Raw genomic sequence first — 16610 nt, 5'->3', positions numbered from 1 at the left:
AGTTTAAAATGAATAAGCATATATTTGGGGATTGCATTTTTGTTGTTAATCCTATTTTTTGGTGAAGGGATTAATTCCTGGTTGTATTTCTGGTATGTTTTTTCTTGGGAGGGGGGGGCCAGGCTGACCTCATCTCACTGGACAAGGAGGCTTGTTGACTTGGTGATTCCTTCTTATAGGGATGTGAGCTAGTGGGCTTAGAAGATGGTGTTTTACATGGGGTGCTTGATGCATTGGGGGCGTTTTACTTGGGGGTATTGGTTGGTTTCATTACAGGCTTTATTTGGTATTGTTGGGCAGCATTTGCTTCCATTGCTGCAAAGGGGTATGGGATGGCCTTCTCTGTTGATATTTGGAGTGTTAGAGCTCTTTTCTTATATGCAGGGCATAGTGATTTATTTGTAGATTCATATGGGCCTTTGCAATTGATACTTGTGAAGTAATTGATGCAACTTACAATAAAATGAGACCTCTCTAAAGTTTATACGAGTATCTCTTTCATAAGAACTATATATGCCCCAAGACATAACTTACAACGCCTGTCCCCGGGACCTGGGGGTTGTGTTGACACCTGAGTTTTTTTTATCTGACTTTTGAAATTTTTTTTACTTAATGGCTATCTCTTTTTTTTATGCATTCAAGAAAAAGAGGTGTGTGTGTGTGGGGGGAGGGGGGGGGTAATTGCCCTCCAGTCTCTTTTGACTCTCAAAAACTGAACTAGGACTTTAAATTGCCAATCAAATTCGCACTCTCTGAAGTTTTTACGAGCATCTCTTCCATAAGAACCTTATATTACCCTAGGGCATAACTTACTAAGCCTGCCTTCAGGCTATGGTGGGCTGTCATGACCCTGGATTTTTCGTTATAAGGTCTTTGAACTATTTTTTTAAAAATGGCTATCTCAAAGTTCTTATTACATGGGTTTGAGAAAAAAAGGGCGTGGAAGGGGGAGGCTAGGTGCCCTATAATCTCTTTTGATTCTTAAAAAGTGAACAAGAACTTTCAATTTCCAATCAAATGAGCCCTCTTTGAAGTTTATACGAGCATCCCTTCCATAAGAACTATATATACCCTGATATACTTTACTGCTAACCAATTTTATTATAAATATTTTCTTTTGTACTTAATATTGAAAAAAAAACATTAAAATTATATTAAAATTTTGAACTAATGAGCTTTCAGCAATTAATATCATCATACATCAAATATTGAGTTTAATTTATTAGTTCTTTCAAAAGTTGTTCAAGACGAATATAGTTTCACTACAAACAAGAGTTGGGATACTGCCCCCTTCCTTAACTGTAAATAAAAACCAAAAGGCTACTGGGTCGTTGGCGCTTCACTAAAAACTAATTATATGGCAAATCTTTTCTTTTCCAGTTCTTACAAGATTGAAAATAAAAATAAAATTAGAGTGAAGTAAATTCTTGAACTGTTGGATCTTTCAACACTAATATAATTATATATCAAATATTCAATTTGATATTGTTTATACTTTCCAAGACTGTTCAAGACGCATATAGTTTTCAGTAAAGCACCAATGACGCAGTATGTTTTAGACTTTTACAGTGAAAGAAGGAGGTGATACACAAAATCTTGTTTGTAGTAATTTTTTTTTGTTTAAAGCTTTATTTGTATATTAAATTTAAGTTTCCCTCGTTTTAAGATTTATTTATTCATTTACATTGATATCTATTGTATGTTTGTTTGCATTGATTGTTTATTTAATTTCTATTCGTTTTAAGTTGCATTTGTACTTCAACAGAAAAATATTTTTTTTCTTTTTAAGCTTAATTTTCATATTCAATCTAAGCATTACTCGCTTTAAGATCTATTTATTCATTTATATTATTACTTTTTGTATGTTTTTTCCTATGGGTGTTAATCTAATTTCTGTTCGTTTTGGGTTTCATTTATTTTATAATAGTAATTTCTGGTCGTTTTTAGTTTGAATTTTAACAGATATTTGTATCTGCTGAGCTTAAGTTTAAAATGGCGTTTACTTTTCTTTGATAAACTTTTTGTTCAGAAAGTTTTTTTTAATTACTATCATGAAACAAAGAAGCCTCCTCATTCACCTAACTTACAAGCCAAGACAGAATCATGGGGATATACAGATGGACGTTTGGTTGAAAATCGCTTCAGCCAAGCACTGCGCTGTCTGCTGAAAAGAAGCGGCTTGGACGTAGATGTTTCACCAGGAACGTGCCATGGGCAGATGAGTCTAACTATATTTTCATATAGACACCGATTTACAAACTTACTGACTGAATCCCCAACTTATTTCAAAGCTTTAAAGATAGAAGCTGTGTGAAAAATTATCGATTTATCTCAAACAAACAAGACTGATCGAATAAAAATGAGGAGCATATTTAAAAAAGTAAAACCAAAATAAAACTAGAAAGAATAATAGATTTGAACATCCACAAAAATGAAGTCTTTCCTTGCCCTTCTTTTAAAATTTGATGATTCAAGGCTAAAAGATTCTCTAAAACGTCCTTACATCCAAACAATGGGAATTGATTCTGAGGGATCCACAAGGGGAGGGCTTTTTCCCTTGGAAACCCTAATGTTGTTCCTGACCATAATAAATGTTAATAATTACCTTTGTAAAGAAAATCCCATTAAACGTCCCTGGAGTTGATGGAGTGGCTGAAATCGTATAAGAGTCTTTGAACGATAGGATCAAACCTTACCGTTCTTTCACTAGATAAACCACACAACTCAGGACAAACATTGCCAATGCTTAATAATATAGTTCTGTATAGAATATACGGAATTAGCCAACAGAGTTTCAGTTCCAAAGCCCCCAAAAAACTATATTATTGCTGATGATTCGTCTTCCATGTAGTACATTCATAATATACGAGGCTGAATAATATAATATAATTTCATTCCACAGGTCAAATAGCCAACATAAACACATAATCTGATGCAACAATCTACATAGCTCTGCGTACCAAACGTAAAGTTAATCAGGAGGAAAATAGCTCCAGGAGAGTTAAAATATTTTCTCTTCTCCAACTGTCTGTTTTAATATTCTTCTCCAATTTTCTATTTTAATATACTCCAGCATTGTCTTCAATGATTGCTTAAACCGCAGTTAAAACATTTAATTTACAAATACACTTGAACATAACAGTGAGCATAATTTTATTTCAAGAAAGCAGGAACTTAACGGACTTGTATGTTTGAATGCTTCTATTTTTGATAAGCCAGCCTCAATGGATGCTGTCATGACGAATCAGACAGCTACACTAAAACTTGAAGTTAGTTTTCTCTAGTCTATTTTCATCAAAGATATTGAACGCTTCAAAGCATTTATACTCTTGTGAGGATATTTACGATTCTTTTCAAAAAGCTCATGAGGAATGTAACTCAAAACACACAAGTTGGATTCAGGAATACAAAAGAATAGCTCCCTCAGTTCTGACTTTTTTCTTTGACTTGATAAACAATAGACTGTTGCCTTTTTTTCAAAATTATTCAATGTTATGCAGAAAATTCCTTCACGTCAAACTTCATTTCTTCTTCAAAATAAAAAATTTTATGCAGGATTTTTCATAAGCAGTAACTTTTCTATAAAGGGTTCGATTTCTTTTTCTCGACATATCCCAACTGTGCCATTATCATCTCTTCTAGAAGATACTTTTTCTTACAAAGCTCGTAAACATAATTTATCGACATCAAAGTTTCCCCTTGAGAATGTTAGATAATGCTGTCATTTTCTTAACCACGAACTGCATTAAAACCAACCTTTTTAAACGGATATCAGAACATTTTAACATTAGTCTACTAGAGTAGATGGCATTAGAAGTCTCATTAAAAAGATAATATTTTACAGATCGGAATGACTGCCTGACATCATTGCAGCACAAATAAAATTTTGAGGAACTTCTAGTTGCATTAGACACACCTGAACAAAATTTACAAAAGTCAATTCAAGTCAGGCTTTAAGGACAACCTTGCTAGGCACACGAATACCTTCCCATAGTCTCCAATACCTTTACCTTCCCATTTGATTTCATGCTCTCTAGCGGCCTTTACCGAGTTCCTTGGGACAGACTCCACCAAAATAATATGTATAAATGGAGATAGGACACAACATTGCTTAATTCCTGAATGGCTTAATTTGAAAGAAAAATGGGGCGTTTTTGTTCCATTTCTTTTTGCAAAAAGCTTAAAAACACAGCGGAGTCATTTCAAGAATAACAGAAATTTACAAGATTGCTGATCCTTTGAAAAACCGCGATTATCACAATTTTTAATTCTGATTCATCGCTTCACTACTAGTTTTGAGTTTTCATAAATAGAAAAAAAGAATGTTATAGCCAGTTTATAAATTTGGCAAAGGAAATTAGTAAGTTTACAGCCCCCCGCCCCTTCCCTCGAAGACCAATTGTGTGAAAACTATGTATTGCAGGGATCAAGAATAAATTTTTCTAGGATTTTATTTATCTTTTGCAGCTTTACCCCCCCCCCCCTAAACCCTGGAAAAACTGAGAAAGGGAGGAGGGGGGGACAATGCTATAGAATATTGACAGACAAAATGTCAAATTATTCTCAACAGAATTCAGAGTAAAATGGAAAAAAATATAAGAGATGAGCAACGCAGATTTGTCAGAATATGTCGTGTTGCTACTCGATATTTAGCCTGAGAGTCCTAGTCAAAGTATCTAATGAATGGCAACTTTAACTATTTATAGTATTTATATGCTATCTAAAGGCCTTCGACTTGATACATCGTGAAACCACGTGGAAGATTAATCTCACCAAAATTGTAAATACTATTGAAGCGGGATATCACGATATATCCCACTTCCGGCATATGTCCCGCAATAAGAGGTCCCTTATTTAGAACATATTATTTAGAAATTATTTAGAACATATATATATTAGAACAGAAATGTACTGTAAATCTTAGGATTATTTTTTTTTTTAATTATAATGTTTCAAGAATAATAGGGTTTAATTATTGGCATTTCCTTAAATGTTTTTAATTCGTAAAAATCTTCGGTAAATAACAAACTTTCAATTACTCATTAATTATATTCGTTGCACTCTAAAAGTGTTCCAGGAAAGTCCAAACCAGACTTAAGCATAAAGGCTATGTGTTTGAGGGGGTGCCAGTCCCCCTAATTTTTAGAAAAATCTATATTCATCGTCTTATAGTTAATATCGTAATTAAGTTGAAAAACTTGTTTCTCTACTATGATTAAGAGATTACAAGCCCCCAAAAACCTTGAATTAAGATATTAAATATGTTGAATCAAAATTAAAATCCAAGATTTCCACTTTTAATGCCATCTAACTGCAAAAGTAATTCTAAAAAAAACATAGGTGGTTTACAACTGTGAAAATGACCATGGTTATGAAGCAGAAGAAACAAGTAAAATTTCGATAAGCTCTAAAACTGAACATGAAAAGAACCGAGAATAGAGGTTATAGAACCTTCAGAGACTCTCGGTTTTGCACAAGCTTTCACTTTTGAGGGGAAAAAAACATTGTTATGTCACAATTAGGGATCTTTTCTAATCCCATCGGTATTAGAAATGTACAGCATATCTAAACAAGCTGTCATAAAAACAAAATAAGGTGTCACTTCCAATAACTTTTCTTTTGTTTATATCCGCAGCTATCGATAGCTATCGATCTGTAGCTATCAATAGTTTAGCATAAAGAAGATCCAACACTAGGCAAGTCTCAAGGAGAAAATGATAGAATCTCCTGTGCTTCTTCAGCTGCTATCAAATATTGTTAATATATCAGTTGAAATGATTTAGCATACATATAAGAGAAGACTTGTTGCAAGACGTTAAGGATTCATTTTTCTAACATTTTCTACAAGAAAACCTCTTTAAACTGATATTCCCAAGTGAAAGATAGGGGGGGGATAGTACAGGGTCCCAAACGAAGCGCAGAAATCAATATACGAAACATGAATAAGATTACGATTATACAAACACATACTTTGAAATTAAAGGTTAGCCTTGGAAAAAAGTAATGAGAGGGAAATAAATGTACAATGCCTCTGGAATATTTTTCACAATCGTGAGAGAGAGATTAATAGCATTTTGTTAAAATGAATGAAGCAATGTCAAAATGAAAATAGTGTCTTACTAAAGACTTTAAAAACCTACAGAAGATAAAATATCCTTTATCTTTCTACACGAACAAAACCAAAAAGAAAAAAAGTAAGCAAATTTTAAGCTATATGTGTTCTTTATTTTCAGGAAAGACAGCACTAAACAAAAATAATTTAAACTTAGGTTACAACTTATAGCGAAGATTATGTTTATCTAATAAAGCCAGACTTGAAATCCTGACTTGAAAGACGTGAAAAAGTAGTAGTAGTAAATAAGTAGTAAAGATGCGACAGTGGCTATCTTCGAATACGGTTAGCTGGTCCTGGTAAGGTATAGAATGATTGGGATTACTCCCTGTTGTACATACATAAATGGAGTGCCCTGCCTGTTCTTGTATTCTCTGAATAATTAGCTAAGCTCATCAAGATGGCAACATCCATTTTTTGCAAAAATAATCGTAAGTATTCTATTCTTTGCATTAACTTTTTTTTGTAATCATAAGTTTTGTAGTGAACTAGAAAATACCAAAAGGTATATACGAAAAAAAAACCTATATGCAAAAAAGGGGGATGGTAATTGAAGAAAAATCATTCTTTTTAATTTTAACGATTCTGTTACAAATTTCAATAAGGCAAAGTTGTCCCGTATTTTTTTTTTAATTGCTGGAGCTGAAAAGAAGAATCAGATTATTTATTACTGATATCGACAGAATAATATATTAATTTATTTTGTCACTGCAGTGGCTGACTGATAAATGAAAAACTATAGATCTCAGGTAAAAAAAAAAAAACTTGTACTAACCAAGCAAAAATCATTATTTTGAGCGTCAAGCACATCTCGCTGAAACTTTATCCCGACATTAAAAAAAACAGCGGGTTAGAAATGTCTAGAAAGACTCTCAGGCATTTAAATACTAATTTTTGGGGACATTGACCCCACACAAAAACGCAAACTTTGGTGTTAATAGTATATTAAGCTTTATCTAAAATGTTCATTTTGAAACACGGTTTTGTTAGGGCGAGTTCTATTCTTCATGACTTTTAGGCGTGGATTTTACGTTTTTTTTTATCATTCAAACAACAAACAACCTAAGAGGCCCTTGTGTCGTCGGATCTTCAAAATCTGTATATTTTGTGTTACAATTCTTTCTCTATGTACAACCCAAATGAAAACTATTTTCCCCAGCTGAATTGGGTACGTGACAAGATTATTCACATTTTTTGGCGCCAATACATGTTTCTGGCAACTCCTATGGATAATTCCAAAGAAAAAAAAGGTATGGAAACCTATAATCCCAAATAAACGTCTCAACCTCAGAATGAAACGAAGCACTCAATGATTTAGAATAACACAAACGCTTGCTGGCAACACCACCGATACTATCTAGGCCTTTCTCAGTTTATTAAACTTCTTGCAGAAATCTTGCAGCAATAGACTTCTTGTCTTCGCTCTTCTCTATGTGTAACATTCATGGCAAATGATTAAAAAATGTCGAAAAATAGGAAGTAAAGCATAAAGTTAACATGGTTTCAAAATGCAAGAGCAAAAAGTACTTTAAACTCGTGTTATGACAATGTAGTTTGCAAGTTTAATTAATTTTCCTTTCCAATCACTTTTGACTATTAAAAAGTGACAATTTCATTTTTACTGAATAAATTCTTTTAAATTTCTTCACTTTTATATCTTTAGGAAATCAAAATGAAAGAAGATTTTACAGACTAAATATCAGCATATCCGTATTATAGGATCTTCACTTTTTTCTAGTTTTGGAAATATGGTAAAAATGTAGCAGAAGGGGGTCCCACAGAACCGGTAAAATTTTTATAGTAGTCTATGAGAAAAAGTTTGAAAACCTCTGCTTTAGAGCTTTAGAGGTAAGGAAGTTATAATTTCAAAGTTTTTGTTCAATTTATAAGTATGAATATTTTTTTTTCTCTGTATTTTTTTCTTTTTTGTGTTTTTGAATAGACATATATATTGGCGAATGTGATTTTTCTGTTTTTACAAGGGGAGGGAAGGGGGAATCAATCATAAAAGTAATACACTGTGAAAAAATTAAAGAAAATTAAGAAGAAATTTTGAACATTGCCAGCACTTCTGGTTTTTGGAACCTGAGGGTTCTAAATATAATAAATATTTAGGTGGGCCCCCACCTCCTCCAACACGATGCACCATTTTTTGCGCGACTGTACAGTGCGAACTACAAAGATATATAAACAAAGTTAATGGCCCAAAAGAAATAGTTTCGACTAATAAATTTAATCAACATTACAACGTTAAAATTGTTTTCAATACCTATTATAAAGACCAACATACTGAATTATATAAAACTAAAGTTAGAAAATTGTCAATAAAACCTTTTCAATAAGACACAACGATGTCTTATTGAAAGACACAACTTTTGTCTTTTAAAAGAACGAAAGACACAACTTTTGTCTTATAAAAGAACGAAAGACACATCGATGTCTTATAAAAGACACAACGAATGTCTTATTGAAAGACACAACGATGTCTTATAAAAGACACAACTTTTCAATAAGACACAACAGTAAGACACAACAATAAGGCACAACGATGAAATCACTGTAATATTGTATACATAGTAAAAAAGATTTCCTCTTCGAATATCAATATACCATGTGTTTCTGTTCGATAATTACAATTTATAGTATAGTGAAAAAAAAAAAAACAAACAAATTGCATCAATCATTGAACAAATAATTTTGACTTAATGACTAAAAGCCAAAAAAGTGATTATAAAAGAGGAAAAAAAATTGATCACAAAAAAGTCACCAGTCTTTTCATTAGGCAAGTCTTGAAATTTGGTATGATTGTTTTCGAGCATAAAAGTGGGAATATCTAAAAAGCAAGGTGACAGTGCGCAAAATATCACATAAAAATGACAAAAAAATAATAATAATGTACTGATTAAAATTTCGGACCTTCAGTATATCCCTATTTTAGCTTAAAAAACCAACTAAACGAATAATAAGTAAAATATTCATAGAAAAAAAATGCACATCAAATACGAGATTCGTGCCTCCGAAGTCTCGAAATTTTCGCGACATTTCCTTTAATTTGTATATGTTGTGGCCTCAAGGAAACAAAACCTTGCTTATATGGCACAGGGGCAACAATTGGAGGGGCAGTTGTCCTCTTTATTCCCTCCCTCTCTATAGCTTGGAAAATTATTTTATGCTTTTACCTTCATTTGAAAAAAATAAAAATTCTTCCCCCACCCCACATTTTCGTCAATTGGTGACCCGATTATGTCTGAGAAACTGCTCAATATAAAGGTTATAGATCAAATTTAGCACTTTGTTTCCTGAAGATTCATAGACAAGTTCTGTTTACAGCAAGAGTAATTGTTACTTTCGTTTACTTTGAGTATCATACACATATATTTTGCAAAAAAAAAAATATATAGGAATAATAATCCGCAACACTATGCAAAAACATAACAAGTGAGCAGTGGAAATTTCACAGATGGATACTTTTAACTCAATAATTTTCTAAGACTGAGTTTTTCCTCACAAAAGGCAACTAGGATGGACCCTGAAATTAATATACAGAATGATATTTTTTATACATTGTATTATGATTATTTACATTTACATTGAAATTTTACAATAAATTAGTTTTATCAATACTTATAAATTACTTTCTTCTTAGCCGGGAGATTATCATAACTTTCGACATTTCTAAATATCATAAGTTATTTAGAGATAATGACTTAAAAATCCTTATTATTGAAAAATTTTTGTTCCTGAGAGATCCAAAAAAGAGCATTTTTCAGAAAAATAAAAGTATTTTTTAAAATTTTCCAAAGAAATTTTATGTCACTTAACAAACAATAGTATTTCACAAAATTCAATACTCACTAGGATGAATAAACAAACGTTAAAGAATCAAAATTCATATAGGCCTAATAATTATTATTAGGAAATAAATAATCCAAAATAAGTTATAATTCTGGAAATGATTTTTGCAGTGTATAATTGAGGGTGCTCAATTTTACAAGGTCACATTTAGCAACAACTAAGTCATAAAGATTCGAATTTCAAAATTTTACTACACATACCCACAAAATTTACCATTACGAAAAAAAAAGTTGGCGAAGCGACATTAACTACCTGTATTTTCATTGGAATTTTTTTCCTATTAAATCTAGATTTTTGTTATTTCAAAGTTGTACTTAATTCAGCCGCTAGACTGCAGATATATATATTCATATATTTTTATCATGACTTTATCTTTATTATATATAGTTCTTTTGATATATCTTATTTTAATAAATAGTATCCAAAAGTTTTGTCTGTTTCTATATTTCTGATTTTACTTTAATATCTTAACACACGTAATTTTTTGGAGGCACACTAGAGAATTAACTGTACAAAACAAGAGGATTTTCAATCTTGTAGGGTAAGATCATAGGTCCAAAATCAAAACGTATTATGTAAAAATAGACACTTTCTGTATCATGTTCCTAAGTTATATAGAAAATTACAATAATTTGCTGTTATAGAATGGGAACAGACTGAAAGGAAACTTTTAGAAATTGCTAAAAATTCATAAAAATATACAGCAGGAAAGACTAGTTCACGAACCGTTATGAAGTTGAATAGACAAGTCCACAAAAACAAAAAACAGAAAAAATTAAAATAAAAATTAAATGTTGGTGTTGATAAACATTTTGATTTGGAAAATACTTCAACAAATACTTTAATTCAGTAAGAAAAACCATTATAATTTATAGTTTTTATATTAATTTTATATAAATTATTAATATATATAGTTTTGTAACTATATATATTTTATAAATTATGCAAATTATTAATAACAGTATAATAATTTTATAGTTTTTATATAAAAAAGGGATAATTTTGTCAATACATTTCAAATAATATGACTAAATGATTCATTGTTGTGTCTTGATTTTAATATCCTCTGGTTTAATGTTCCAGAAAACTTTTTGCATCTAATACTAAAAAGTATGTTTCCGTTAATTCGTTTAAACAAATACAACTGAAATATTCAACATATGTTTTGATTTTAATATAACTACAATTTATTTCGAAATCTTTTGAGAATTTTATGACGTTTGCTGATTAAATTTTCACTCTTTAAACTGACTTAAATTTCACATTGAAGAACCAATGAAATAACCGGGTTTTAAAAAAGGCAGGATTAAAGACTTTTTTTTACATACACCCGAGGAATGGTGTGACTGGATTACGTAAATACACCAAAGATATAAACCAATGAAATTAAAGCAATATTCTTTAACAGTGAATAACTGTGAATTCTTTAACAGTAGGTAATAATCTTTAACAGTGAATATGAAGCGATTATTTTAACTTGGATTTATCTATAGTAAATTCTATGTTCTTGTCAATTCTTTTAAACGAATACAACTGGAGCATTTATTACTAATTATGGCTTAATGAGAGCCCGTAATCTCTCACCTCCCCCCCCCCCCGGTGGGATCATACCCACCCTCTAAATAGAAAAAAGAAATTTGACGATTTTATGGCGTTTGCTTTAGCATATGAGCATTGAGAATATTCTTAACTACATTCCACCATGGACTTAATCAATTTGCCTTAAAAATAGATTTTTCAGTTTCAAACACAAAACTAAAACTCGAAATCATACAGAGAAATTTCAGAATACTAGCCGAATATAAGATAGATTGAAAGCTCTGTGACAATATGGTGGAACACTCGAGTTGATGGCAACTCGATTTTTGACAATAGGTTGTCAGGTTGTCAAGTTCAGAAAAAAAGGGCAGATAACATTATCTAAGGCAGGGGGAACAGCGCAAAAAGTTATGGTTAGGTAATTTTATGGCATTTGCTTCTGTCTGCGAGTGTTAAAATTGTTCTTTGCTCTATTTGAGTACGGAATTAATCAAATTGCCTTTTAAAGTTTATTTAATGTTCAATTACAAAAAGAAAAAAAAAATCTTAATCCACTCCCCTAAAAAAGAAAATCATCATTCTTTGGATTTACCTTATTTTTAGCAGCAGATACTTTAGTAAGCAACTTTGTTCACGCTAAAAACTAGACTAGAGATTTCATTGTTGACTGAATGAGTTTAACCTCTCAGCAGCTATATTGGTTCACAAAAAAATAAAATAAAATAATAGGAAAAATTACACACTGCGTTTTGATGTTGGAAAGATAAAACTAGGACCTTTCAAAACTTCCCCGTCAAAAGCAGCAATTAGACGAAAAGAAAAATAACTGCAAAGCCTGTTACAAACCGCATTTAAGGCTAAAAACCACAAAGCGGGATGAGACAAGATACTCAGAGATGAGTAATTTACATATGGGATATTTCAAATCAAATTTAAAAAAGAACTAAAAATAAATATTTCACAAAACGCTAAAAACTAACACTCCTCAAATTCTTGACTAAACGAACAACTTTCGTAGGTATTTCAGATCTCATCTAGGAACTCATCAAGGAATAGATTTCATCTAGGAACATGGATGATGCTAATAATCTGCAGGCCAATTGCAGATTCCATCTCGTTTGAAAATGGGTCGGAAAATTACCAAATCCCTTTTTAGGGAGTCCTCCTCCATATAGGCCAATGTCAGTAAATATCCTTTACTGTTTACGAGGAGGCCCGAACAGATGCCGTAAACCTTAAAAATAAAAATTCACTTTCAGAGACACTAATAATACTTCATTTAAAAAAAAGGAACAAAATCAATCGGTAGCACAGGAAAACCGCGATTTTGTCAGTATTACCCCGTTGAAATGTGAAAACAAATAAGCAAAACTCATTAAATAAACTGAGAACACTCTTCGTCCAAAAAATCAAAAATTAACAATCTATTGATTCCCAAAGAAAAATCTTCAATTTCCTAGAATATATTAGAAATATAGTCTAAAATAAGTATATCTTCAAAGGAAAACTACACCTTCTTAAGGTGTTTGGTGACACTCGTTATTAGTTTATTTTTTTTGCTAGTTTTTTATTCCCGTTTTTTTCTTTACTTGGAGGCCGCTAATATCAGTCATTGCCTAAGTGCATAAGGATGTCTCTTTAATTAGAAAGTTAATTTTTGATTTTTTCCATTTTTTTTAGATGAAAGTGTGAGCAAAATGATAAATGAAGATATTGATAAGGTATCAAAGATGCTAATGTATCTTCGGTATTAAACTAGCATTAAAAATAATTTTATCATTCTTAAATTAAAAGTCAGATCCTTAAAAGGGCTTATACAAGACTTGCCAGTTTTTTGCCAAGCAATTTCAAAATTGGTTCGACGATATCGACATATTTGCAGTAAATCTGATGCTTTTATAAATTTTAAATCAGATGTGTTCAAACACCCAACTTCTTTCATATTTAATCCGATGTTTTGTCACAAAATAGGACTAATTTTCTTACATTGCTTCACACCTTAAGATATAGATTTTCTTATGTTCATTTTTGTTTCTTTTATTTATCACCTTATTATGTATTGCTTACATTCCAGTATTATATCAAAACATAACATAGGCTACATTATAATTATTTACCTTTGATAAACAGTAGGGATTCGGCCAGAAACTTTTGACACTAGACTACCTTAATAACGCAACATCAAGGATAAATCAAAACCCTAGCGCAAGGGCACGATATTAGGCTTGTGTCTCTTGATTTTGTGAATCTTCGATGGAGGGTTAGGATTAGGGCCTGGTGAAAAACTCCTAGCTCATGGATTTTTTTTTAGTCTTCTAAGAAATCGCACTCTCCGCGCAGTTTCCGACAGGTTTTTGTTCCAGTGAATATCTATTTCCTATTATATATGTATATCTATACCCACACAGCATTCATATTTATATCTATTTAAAATTTCTGTAACTATCTATATCCCTATCTGTTCCCATATCTTATACCTATTACAAAACAGATCTTCCTCAAAGCAGCATCTTGGGAACCATGCTTTCCTTAGAATATATCAATGATATGGGAAACAATCTTATAAATTTTCTTTCTGCTGATGATACCACGAGCCATAGACACAAAGTTCCAGTACAAGCTTCCCTGTTCTTACAAGTGGGTCTCATGGAGATGTCGGCATCCTGACTTCATAATCAAGCATAAAGTTACCAAAAGCGTTGACAAACTTTGTCTTTGATGAAGTTGACAAAGCAGGTTGTCCCCAAATATGGTGGGAGGATGTCGTAAGGAAAGATTTAAGGGAAACAGAAACTCCTTGGGAGGCTTTAAATAGATTGGGATGGTGTAAGAGCTTGCGTAACTGTGTTGGCAAAAGGCTTTCCACTCATTGATAATGAAAAAGACATAACAACCGAGCCACAAACCAGTTGAAAGTGAGTCAAGTGACATAAACCGTTTTGAAACCGAATAAAAGGCTCTCACTAACTTACCTTTTTGCTTTTGAAATTAAAAAACTTGATCGGTTTCCCTTCTTTTGAATAGATGCAGCCATGAATATGATTTCCAAGGTCATCCAGGACAATCAAATATCCATTGAAAAGAGCGATGGACTTTGGAATCATTGTAGTATTAAAAATGATTTTCTTGACGCAAAGCCCATCCTCACTAAAGACGCAAATGCAGTGACCCTTATAATCACACACGTAATATTTTCCCTCTGCAAAGAAAAAACGGGAATCTAAATTACGTTAATTTAATAAATATATTAATCACTAAGGGTAATCATGCAAGGGACAACTGAGAATACTCCACGTGAATTTACTTAAAATAATATCATTAACAAGCAATACCCAGGTTTTCAGAATTTTCTGTATTGCGTTTCTTTAAATAAAATCTCAATGACTCAAAGACAGCTTCTTTCAATGCACATCATTTTATGAAAATTATTAAATAAAAACAACAATACAGACACACACAGACACAGACACACACAGACAGACACAGACAGACACAGACATACACAGACAGACACAGACAGACACAGACAGACACACACAAACACAGACAGACACACACACACAAACACAGACACACACACAAACACAAACACAGACACAAACACAGACACAAACAAAAACACAAACACACACACAGACACAAACACAAACACATACACAGACACATACACAGACACATACACAAACACAAACACAGACACATACACAGACACAAACACACAAAAAAACACACAAAAAGAAACAAACACAAACACAGACACAAACACATACACAAACACAGAAAAAAAAACAGACACAAACACAGAAACACACACACAAACACAAACAGACACACACACACACAGACACAAACACACACAGACAGACATACACACACACAGAAACACACACCCAGAGAAACAAACACAGACACACACACACACAAACACACAAACACAAAAACACACAGACAGACAGAGACAGACACAGACACTCAATGACAGAGAGTGACAGTCAGAGACAAACACTCAGCGACAGTGATAGAACCTGACACACACAGACACACACACACACAGCCTGACACAGACACAAACACAGACACACAAACACAAAGACACACAAACACACAGACAAACACAGACACAAACACAAACACAAACACAGACACAAACACAGACACAAACACAGACACAAACACAGACACAAACACAGAAAAACAAACACACAAAAAAACACACACAAACACAGACACACACACAGAGACAGAGACAGAAACAAAGACAGACACAAAGACAGACACAAACACAGAAACAAACACACATACACACACACAAACACACACACACACACACACACACAAAAAAACACAAAGACACAAAAACACAAAGACACACAAACACAAAAACACAAAAACACAAAGACACACACACAGACAAAGACACACAGACACACAGACACACACAGAAAGAGACACACAGAGACAGACACAAACACAAACACAAACACAGACACAAAGACAAAGAAAGACACAGAGACAAACAAAGACACAAACAGAGACACAAAAACAGAGAAACACACACTAACACACAGACACACACAGTAAGACACTCAAAGACAAAGACACAAACAAAGAGAGAGACACAGACAGACAGACTTACACACAAAGAAACTGTGAGACACACGCAGAGACTCTGTGAGACCCTGTTTCAGACAGACAGACACAGACAGACAGACACAGACAGACAGACACCGTCACACAGAAACAGACAGACACACACACAAACACCCACTATGACTGACCGACACAGAATGCGTGTCACAGACAGACACACACCCTCAGTGACACCGAGACAGACAGACACAGACAGACAGACACAGAGACACACCTACCCACACACACACAGACAGATTGCCACCCAGCGCGCGAGACACAGACAGACAGACAGAGACAGACAGACACAGACAGAAAGACACAGACAGACAGACACAGGAATAGACACAAACTCCTACACTCACAGACTGAGAGACACAGACAGACAGACACAGACAGACAGACACAGACAGACAGACACAGACAGACAGACACAGACAGACACACACACACAGACAGACACAGACAGACAGAC

General features: G+C 33.0%; 1 protein-coding gene and 1 long non-coding RNA gene across 2 annotated transcripts in view; both read right to left on the bottom strand.

The window, feature by feature from the left end:
• The window catches only part of LOC148941288 (uncharacterized), a 287630-nt gene that overhangs the window by 123099 nt on the left and 147921 nt on the right, over positions 1–16610 (bottom strand). The window lies entirely within an intron of this gene.
• LOC148941289 (uncharacterized) lies at positions 6255–14704 on the bottom strand. The gene is made up of 2 exons (XR_016143276.1): positions 14479–14704; positions 6255–12740 (listed from the first exon to the last, which is right to left on the bottom strand). It is a non-coding gene; the product is annotated as an uncharacterized LOC148941289 (long non-coding RNA).

Source organism: Artemia sp. Qi Xiang Cuo, chromosome 18 (assembly GCF_049724085.1).
Source record: "Artemia sp. Qi Xiang Cuo chromosome 18, ASM4972408v1, whole genome shotgun sequence".
In the NCBI taxonomy this organism is placed as follows: domain Eukaryota; kingdom Metazoa; phylum Arthropoda; class Branchiopoda; order Anostraca; family Artemiidae; genus Artemia; species Artemia sp. Qi Xiang Cuo.
The sequence above is the reverse complement of the archived record's forward strand: the minus strand, read 5'-3'. Positions and strand labels throughout refer to the sequence as shown.